The 8,744-nt window shown below is 52.3% G+C and overlaps 1 protein-coding gene across 8 annotated transcripts in view; it reads right to left on the reverse strand.

Annotated features, from left to right (window-relative positions):
- Positions 1 to 8,287, reverse strand: part of NEK7 (NIMA related kinase 7) — a 150,040-nt gene extending 141,753 nt beyond the window's left edge. For 6 of the 8 annotated variants that reach the window (XM_057508153.1, XM_057508152.1, XM_036909445.2 and 3 more), the window contains exon 1: positions 8,018 to 8,287. The gene's annotated coding sequence lies outside the window, so the exon portion shown is untranslated. Of the gene's footprint in view, positions 1 to 6,231; positions 6,494 to 8,017 lie in introns of those variants that run through there. The other 2 variants (XM_057508155.1, XM_036909446.2) reach the window with 2 other exon arrangements.
- Positions 8,288 to 8,744: the final 457 nt, after the last annotated feature.

Below are 8,744 nucleotides of genomic sequence, written 5' to 3' on the forward strand. Positions count from 1 at the left end.
CTCAGGGCTTCTACCTACAGCTAGCCTCCCAAAAGGCGGCTTCTTCTCTTTCAGTCCTGCTTCATAATGAGGATCCAGCATGACACCTTAACGAGCCTCATTTTAGGGGCAACAGCCACAGCTCACCACTCACAATCAGGCCTCGAATACAGGCTGACCTGAATCAAGGCCCTGATGCGCGCAGACAGGGGCGCCGTGTCTTCACTCTGCCAGCGGATCTTCACCGTGAACACAGCGGCGTCCTACTGGCACGGGAGTGTGGGAGACACTGCACCCCCACCAAGCTCCTCGCAAGGGAAGACACGTGCACGGGACCCGGGGAAGTGCAGACCTGCGAATTTCTACCCTCGGGTTTCAGCTCATTCTCACGGTAGGTGAAAAGGCCAGTTTAGACAATTTATAAAGTTTCCTTCCAGTTCTGAAAGTATTTCATTTAGTGCATCACGCACACAGCTAAGGTCTCCTCAAGGAAACTGCAGCATGGTACGGGTGAATGGAAACCTGATTTTAGAACATCTGTTTTGTGGTACAATAGGGACTAACTGCAGATTACATATGGACAGGATAACGCCTTAGGTACAACTCCTGCACGACCTTAAAACATTCTGTTTGGGACAAAAAGATACGAAACAAAATCTTCTGTAGAATCTAAAAGGAAAAGGACAGACATCCTTTGTTAAATTTCAAGCCTAAGAGTGATGACAGGTAAAGATGAGGTCACTAGGTGGCCCTCACACAGCATGACGGGAGTCCTCAAAGAGGGACGCAGACAGACACAGGCCACGTGATGGAGAGGGGCGGGAGAGCCACACAGGCCACGTGATGGGCACAGGTGGGAGGGACGCACACAGGCCATGTGACAGAGGTGGGAGGGCCGCAGGCACACCGGCCACGTGACTGGCAGGAGCGGGGCGGCCAGACACAGAGGCCACGTGACAGAGGAGGTAGGGTCCTCGACAGGCCTTGGGGGGGGCGGGGCAGGCGGGCCCGCAGGCTCCCTGGAGCCTTCGCAGAGCGCGGGGCACTGTAGATGCCTTCATTTCTTTTTTTATTAAGTTATGAATGATATACACTCTTATGAAGGTTTCACACACAAAAACAATGTGGTTACTACACTGACCCATACTATCAAGTCCCCACCCACACCCCAATGCAGTCACTGTCCATCAGTGCAGCAAGCTGCCAGAGATCCACCATGTCCCTTCTCTGTGATACACCACGTGTACTAAACATAATGCCCCTCAGTCCCCTTCTCCCTGCCTCCCTGCCCTCCTGCACCCCTCCCCTTTGGTAGCCACTAGTTCATTCTTGGAGTCTCTGAGTCTGCTGCCATTTTGTTCCTTCAGTTTTGCTTCATTGTTATACTCTACAAATGAGGGAAATCATTTGGTACTTGTCTTTCTCCGCCTGGCTTATTTCACTGAGCATAATGTCCTCCAGCTCCAACCATGTTGCAAACGGTAGGATTTGTTCTTTCTTACGCAGACGCCTTCATTTCTGACTCTGACCTTCACAGCTGTGAGCGCACACTCCCGTCGTTTCAGACCACGTGGTTGGCGGTGATCTGTCGGGGCTGCCCCAGGACACGTGTCCTGGGGGTGAGCGCCGGAGTCCAGAGGCCTCCACCGCCGAACCCGCAGCACTCCGGACCCCGCTCCAGGGCTCCCCTGACGGTAGCGCCCCCGCCCTGCGGCTGCGTCGGCCCAGAGGGGCAGCCCGAGGGCCCGGCGGGCGGGGTTCCGGTCACAGAGGAGGCCTGGGACTGGTACCTGCTGGGGCACAATCACGTCCCAAACAACAAACAGCATCGAATACAACGTGATAAATGTCTTCCTACTGGACAAAAAGGATGATTAGGAAAGTAATGGGAGAACTAATAAAACACACCTCTCCTCAACAGCTCATATTTTAAACACCGAGTCATAAAGTAACAAAGTGAAAGTTGAAAAGAATATGCCACTAAACAATCAAAATATTTGTCAAATGATTAGAACTTCACTTTAGATGTAGGTTGAAAATGTTTAAAAATGCTACTTTTCACTGAATACCTCACCCACCACCACAGAATTCTAAATGTGTTCTAATACCACAGACTGTGAAGAAAGCAAAACGTGAATTTGTAGGTTGACATAAGAAATTAAGAATAAAACATCAATTTCTTTGCATATAATCAATCTATTAATAAGCATGCTTCTTTTATAACATCTTTCATTTACCTGTATTTGTTAAATAACAAACCATGCCTAGAAATAAACTATCTGGAATAAGGACGTGCTATTTGCCTAAAATAAATTACCCTCTGTGGAGTCCTGGGTGTCTTTATAACAACATGCAAACATCACCTTCTTTTACTATTACAGTAGGTAGAGAGCCAGACACGAGCAGGGACCGGGCTGGGGACTCTGGCCAGTGTTTACATTGTCAGATGCTTGTTTATGTGCCAAACGTTCTGTGTAAACTGTTCTAGGAGGATGTGCGGAGGGATGGTACAGATCCCAGACCTGTCAAAACTGCCTGCTTCCGACCTGGACACAAGTGGACCCCCACTTCACCGCAAAGTACATCACAGGCTCCTCAGCATACTGAAACCACTCCCCTCGCACCCTAATAGTTCTGGGCTGACCATCAGAGGACAAGAAGAGGGGGTCACCCTACTTACCGGAAATCCCCTCCCTATACCTGAGAACCCCGCCTATTCTGATGGATATTCCACCCCTGCTTAAACTCCACTGTGCGACCACCCACCCGACCCCGCGGTGCTGCCCGCCTCTGGAGCTGCTACGCTCACCCAGCGTGCGTGCTTTTATGTATTAAACTACTCTCAGCTTGTACCTGCTTGGCCTGCTCTGAATTCTTTTTCAATCAGAGTGAAGAACCCTCTTCTGAGCTGAGGTCTCATCTAGCAGAGATCTCCCCAGACTGGATTTCCCAACAACATTACTATAGGGTCCAACAATTATGAAAGGTAATGGAAGATTGTAATTCCTTGCATTTTAGAAGCATAACAATTTTTCATGAACATATCTACTCAATTTTCCAAATCATAATATACTAAAGGATTTGTGGCTTTGTTATGGTTACAACCGCAACAGAAATCATAGTAACTTGCCAGGTAAATATGAGAATATGAAGGAAATATTTTAGCAACAAAACAAAACAAACTTTTAAGTATACTGCAAGGAACATTTTTAATTTTGCCATTTTGAATTCGTATTTAAGGACATATTTACAACTCCACTCTTTTCTTGCAAAACAGAACCCCAAGCCTCTGGTGGTTCTTCCTTCCTGAGGAATTAAGGATTACTGATCCCCCACCAAAATAGTCAGGAAGGCATTAACTCAAATGTAAGAACCACTAAGTTATGAATATGGAAATCACAGGGAAAAGAGGAAAGAGGATTCAGGCAGACAAGGCAGAAACGGCAGCAGAGCCAGATCCGAGCCTGTTCAGGCAAAGCGGGGCCAGGGCAGAGAGGGGTAAAGGCCTGTCAGCAAAAGAAACTGAGAACTAGAGGTACCTTTCCACAAAGAAGGTCCCAAGAACAGGAAAAGGGTGAAAGGAAACTGACTCCTACCGAGCCTGTGACATATTTTCACAAAGATGTTTTTTCACTTACTTCTCAAGTCAATCTAACTGGAGCTGAGAAAACTACAGTCTGAACAAATCAAGTAACTCAACCAAGGTCACACGGTGAGATAACAAACCTGGACCTTAGTCTTTTTCATGTCATGGTGAACACAGAAAATGGTAATAAGGGTCAGATAAAGAGAAGATGCTGGTTGTAGCTGGTGATCCCAGACCCCACTGGCCACCCTAAGGGGTCAATACCGTGGTATGCCCACAACCCACTCCTGGCTAGGGCTGCAAAGATCTGTGTAATTTCAAAGCTGTTGCATTTTCCATTCCATTCCACTGTTTCTCAACAGCTGCACCCAGGCGCCCCACTCCCCCCACCAGGCCACCCAGGCCCTAACAGCAGGCCCTTCCCACAACATAGTATTTTTTTCTTACAAGAAAAAAGTCTTTTATAAAAGATTAAGTCCATTTTTCTTAAAAAGAAAAAACCCTGCCCACTCTCTTGTTCATGCCAGAAACTCCCTCTTAAAAACAAGCGCAGTCATTCCAGCAGGCTACAAATGAAAACTACTGGGTAAAGAAACACACCAAAACTCATTCATATTAAAGTGCTTTTAGTCAATCAAGCAAAGATAAATGTTTGACATCAGATTCCATCTCGTTTAGTAGGAAGCAAGCTGGAGAGGGTGCACACTTATTCAATCAATGTCACAAGGGGATGGGGTACTCCCAGGCAAATAATGGTGGAAAACCCTGAGAAGGTGGGTAAATCTAAAAGAGATTCATATATTTATGAAGTGTCTGGGATGAAACACAAAATTTGGGAATGAATAAGTGGCCATCATTCTGAGGGGAATAGGGAAGATCAAGGGATTGTCACAGGCTCTAAGGACCAAAACAATGCCATTAAACACTGCTGAGTAAGATCTACACCAACCCAAACATCAGTGGGCTAGAATTACACTTAAATCTGTATTTTCTGCTAGAGCAGGGAGGGCCTCCAGACTGTTTGTAAAGGTAAACTTTTATTTAAAGCAACACTCACCTGATGAGATAATGTTCACAGCTATAGTGGCTACAGCTATGCTAGAGACTGTATGGCTCACAAAGCCAGAAATATTTACTATCTGGCTTTAGAGATAAAGTTTGCAAACCCCTGTTCTATACAAAAGGAACCTAGAATGAAAAGTTGCCCTTAAATACTTACTAACACTGATTACCAACAGAAGACCAATGACAAGATTTATATAGAAAGGTCTATTTCCATTAAGTAACAGAAAACATATTCCTAAGCCTTATAGACCAATTAAATAAGTTCTGTTCATTATACACTGTTCTGATTAACACTCTGCATAGCTATGACAAAACAGTCCACTGCATATTACATAAATACATAAATTCATTATACATATAAATATGTAAGTTCATTATATAAATAATACGGCAGAGCTGTTATTTTGACAAAGGCTAAAAAAAGAAGTGATCCTACTCAAAAAAATTAAGGAATGCTTCACGATCATCTGCCCTCATTCACACTGCTCACTAAAAACCATGAAATTCATGTCTTCTTTAGAAAGAAAAAATATTTTTAAAGATATATAACACACAGAGACAATCAATCATCAAGAGGAATCAGCAGTTTAGAAGTCTTATAACTCTGAGAGTGAATGGTTCTACATTAGTTTTATGTAGAAGTATAAAATTTCTCAACTGCCATTATATCCGGCATATAAATATGATTACTTTAGTAGAACCAAATGTTTTCAACCACATTCCCTACAAAAATGGGGGGGGCATTAAAGTGAAACATTCAGAGGTATTAAGAAATACTTAAAACATCTTTTATGTATTTATAAAAATGCTGATAAACTGCTGAAAAGCAATTCAAAGAAATAGTAATCACACATGTCACTTCTAAGACGCCTTCAGGTATCACACTGTTGCCCTGTTGTATTTGTAATGCACTGAATAACTGCCCACCTACTACTGAGAGTACGCAGCTGAACAAATATTTTAACGTGAATGTACCTGGGAAGGTGGGCGGAGCAGTGTTTCGTGCAGCTGCGGCTACGCTGCACGTTTTTGTTTTTAAAATACCAAGCCTACGAAAAAAAGAAAAAGAATCAAAGGAAATAAAACGTGAAAGGAATGTGGGGGCTTACTACCTAATTAAACAACTTGATTTCCAAAACTGCCTTAAATAATCAATGTTCTCTCCTCTCTAGATGCCCTGAGGGTGGCTACGCCGGTAATACTATAAAGGTGCGTTTTAAAACATGAGAGAATCCTAGGAAAAGTGCACGGTTCCAGGACACACTGTAAATGACCAGACCCCTTATTTAAATGAAGAAATCTGCATTTCAGTAAATGCACCACAGTTGAAAAGAAAAGACACTTATCTGCAATAAATCAGGGCCCAAAAGTGAACTGCGACCCAGGAAGACGAAGGGGAGGCACAGGAGGCCGACGCTCCTCCGCACTGACCACCGCGCGTCCGGCCACTCGCGCCTACGGCGCTGACGCCCCCCGCGGCCCCGGGTCAGCGCCGTCCGGCCGCCCGGGAAAGCTGGGCTGCCCGCCAGGACCCCGTGCGCGCTCGGGGTGCCCTCTCCCTGCACACCGGCGGGGCCCCTAATCGCGCTGACCACACGCACCTGCGACGGGCCTCAAGCGCGTAGGCTCGGGCCGCTGCTTGGCTCTCCTTCCCGGAGAGTTTCGGAGCAAAGCCCCCGAACAGCCACACTCTGCCGCCGCCGTTTCCGACCAACCTCGTTGGACAAGCTCCGCAGAGAAAGGGGGCGGCGGGTCCGCGGCGCGCCGCCCGCAGGAAACCACGCGGGCCCGGGGGTCAGGGCCGGCGCCGGCCCACAGACCGTCTTCCAGCCACGGCTCCCCGCCCGCTGCAGCCGGACCCGAGCAGGAAGTGCCGCCCACAGAGCGGCGTCCCTGCCGCCATTGGCTGCGGAGCCCGTCAGTGCCGCGGGGCGGGACCTCGTGCGGGGGCAGGCCCCCGTGTGGGGGCGGAGCCTCCCGCCCGAGAGCGGAACCCCAGGCACGCGCGGCGCGCGGACCACCCCGCCGCGCAGTGGGCGGCCTGCCTCCGCCGAGGTCCTTTCGCCCCCCTATCGTTCGCCTGCCCTCCATCACTGTCCCCACAGCCGCTGCCCTCTGACTCCTCCGAGGCAAGGTTTTCGGAGTCGCAGCTGCGCTCTCCACCTGCAGGCCCCGGGCCGGGAAGCGGAGAGGATGCTGCGGGTTCAGGGAGGAGGCAGCTGCGGCCTGGGTGCCCCAGGGCGGCGGGGACCCCTTCCTGGGAGCGCGGTAACAGCACGCGTTTTATGTAACCGTCTCAAGCGCACTGGCCCTTATCAGGTCTCACAGTCACGATACGCGGGGCCCCTCAGCAAGAGTCGGACAACGCACTACAGTTAGCCGGGGCCTCGTTCAACTCGACACCACTTGCAGGGCCTGTCCGACTGTCCCAAACGTACCCAGGACTTTCTGGGTCAAAGCACTGCACCGTCTGCGACCACACCCGCGGCAGCTCTACAGAGCAGACCACACATGCCCTGCACTTGACACTGGCCTGCGGGACGTGTGCACGTCCTGAAACGGAAGATTCCTTGGAGGAACAAGAGTAGCTCAGATTATGATGTAAACATTGCTCCACCAACTATGTGCATTTGATGATTTCAACAGCAGCCGAAGTAATGCGGTCGTCCCCGAGAAGAAAAAAGCGAGTCTGACTCCGTTCCCGCAGCAGAGCTGCTCAGGGACGGGAGCACGTCTACCCGCGAAACACGGTGATGTCCAGGATCTGTCCCCCACCAGGACGACGCCTCCGCGAGCGCACGGCCTGCCAGCCCCCGTCCAGGGCCTCCGGCACGGGCACGGGGGTGGCCTGAGCCCCGCAGCGCCCCCGGCTGTCCTTCCCGGCGCGCCCGGGCCTGGGGTCGCCTCACTTCCCTCCTTCTCCTTCGGGCTCCCCTTCGTTTCTCTCTGGCTTTGGCCTCAATTTTCAACTTTTCCTTCTCTCCCAGTGACACCGTCACCGCCCACGTGAGCAGCCGCCTAGCAATACCCCCGCCATCCCCGTCCGCCCGAGTCCCGCGGGAGCCCCCCCGACCCGCCGCCGCGACCCGCGCGGCCCCACACCCACTCTCGCAGGGAGCCGCGCTCCCCGCGCCGCACAGCTCGGCCCGACCAATCCTCGGCGGACATGTGCCCGCCGCCGCCAATGGGCGCCGGCCGGGAGGCGGGAGGCGGGACTTCGCCGAAGTTGCTCGGGTCTCGAGACCAGAGAGACCTGTTGCCGCCGCCAGGGCCGCGGAGCTTCTTGGTTACGGCGGTGGCCTCGGCCAGCGGAGCTCGGGCCCCGCACGAAGTGCCCGCGCCCACGATGAGCCCGCCCCGCGCCGCCCGGGAGCCGCAGCCACTCACCAGGAAGCCGGGAGCTTTCCGCGCTCCGGCCCGCGGCGGACGGGCGGGCGGCGCCGCAGAGAGGCCGGCGGGGCCCGAGGCTGCGGTGCGAGGCCCGGAGCTATCGGCACCTCGGCCACGCCGCCCCGCGGACGCTCCCGGCGCGGGTTTCCACCCTGCGCTTGGCCAGGCGGGTCGGAGCGAGCCTAGCGGCGGCCCGTCCGCCCCCAACTCCGCGCCTCCTCCCGCGGCGCCGCGGTCAGGAGGGTAAACATCCCGGCGGCTCCGGGAGGGGCGGGGCGGCGGCGGTCACGCCCCCCGCGCCCAGCGTCCCCGCCGCACCCTCCCCGCGCTCCCGGCTCCCGCGCCCCGCAGCCCCTCACTGGGGCCTCCCCGTGCGTCGCACCTGTGGCCCGGCCCCGCGTGGTGCGGGCGCGTCCTGGGGTCCCCGTAGCCACGGTCCCCTCTTCGGGCCACCTGCCCTCCGAGCCCTTGGGCGGCCTTGGTTTTTCTTCACATATTTAAATGTCCCCACTTGCAGGCGGTGAGCCGAACTGGGGATGTACCCTTGCTTCTCGGTCACAGCGTTTTGACCCCTTTGTCTTTTACTAGGTGGTCTAAACCTCTGCGCTAAGCGAGCCTTGCCTTAAAGGGTCCAGTATAGAGGCCAACGGCCTTTAGGACATTCCCGAAAGGTGAACTAAGGGTCTGGCACCGGGAATCTCGGGGGGATATAGGTGTTACATAT

Source organism: Manis pentadactyla, chromosome 9 (assembly GCF_030020395.1).
Source record: "Manis pentadactyla isolate mManPen7 chromosome 9, mManPen7.hap1, whole genome shotgun sequence".
NCBI lineage: Eukaryota > Metazoa > Chordata > Mammalia > Pholidota > Manidae > Manis > Manis pentadactyla.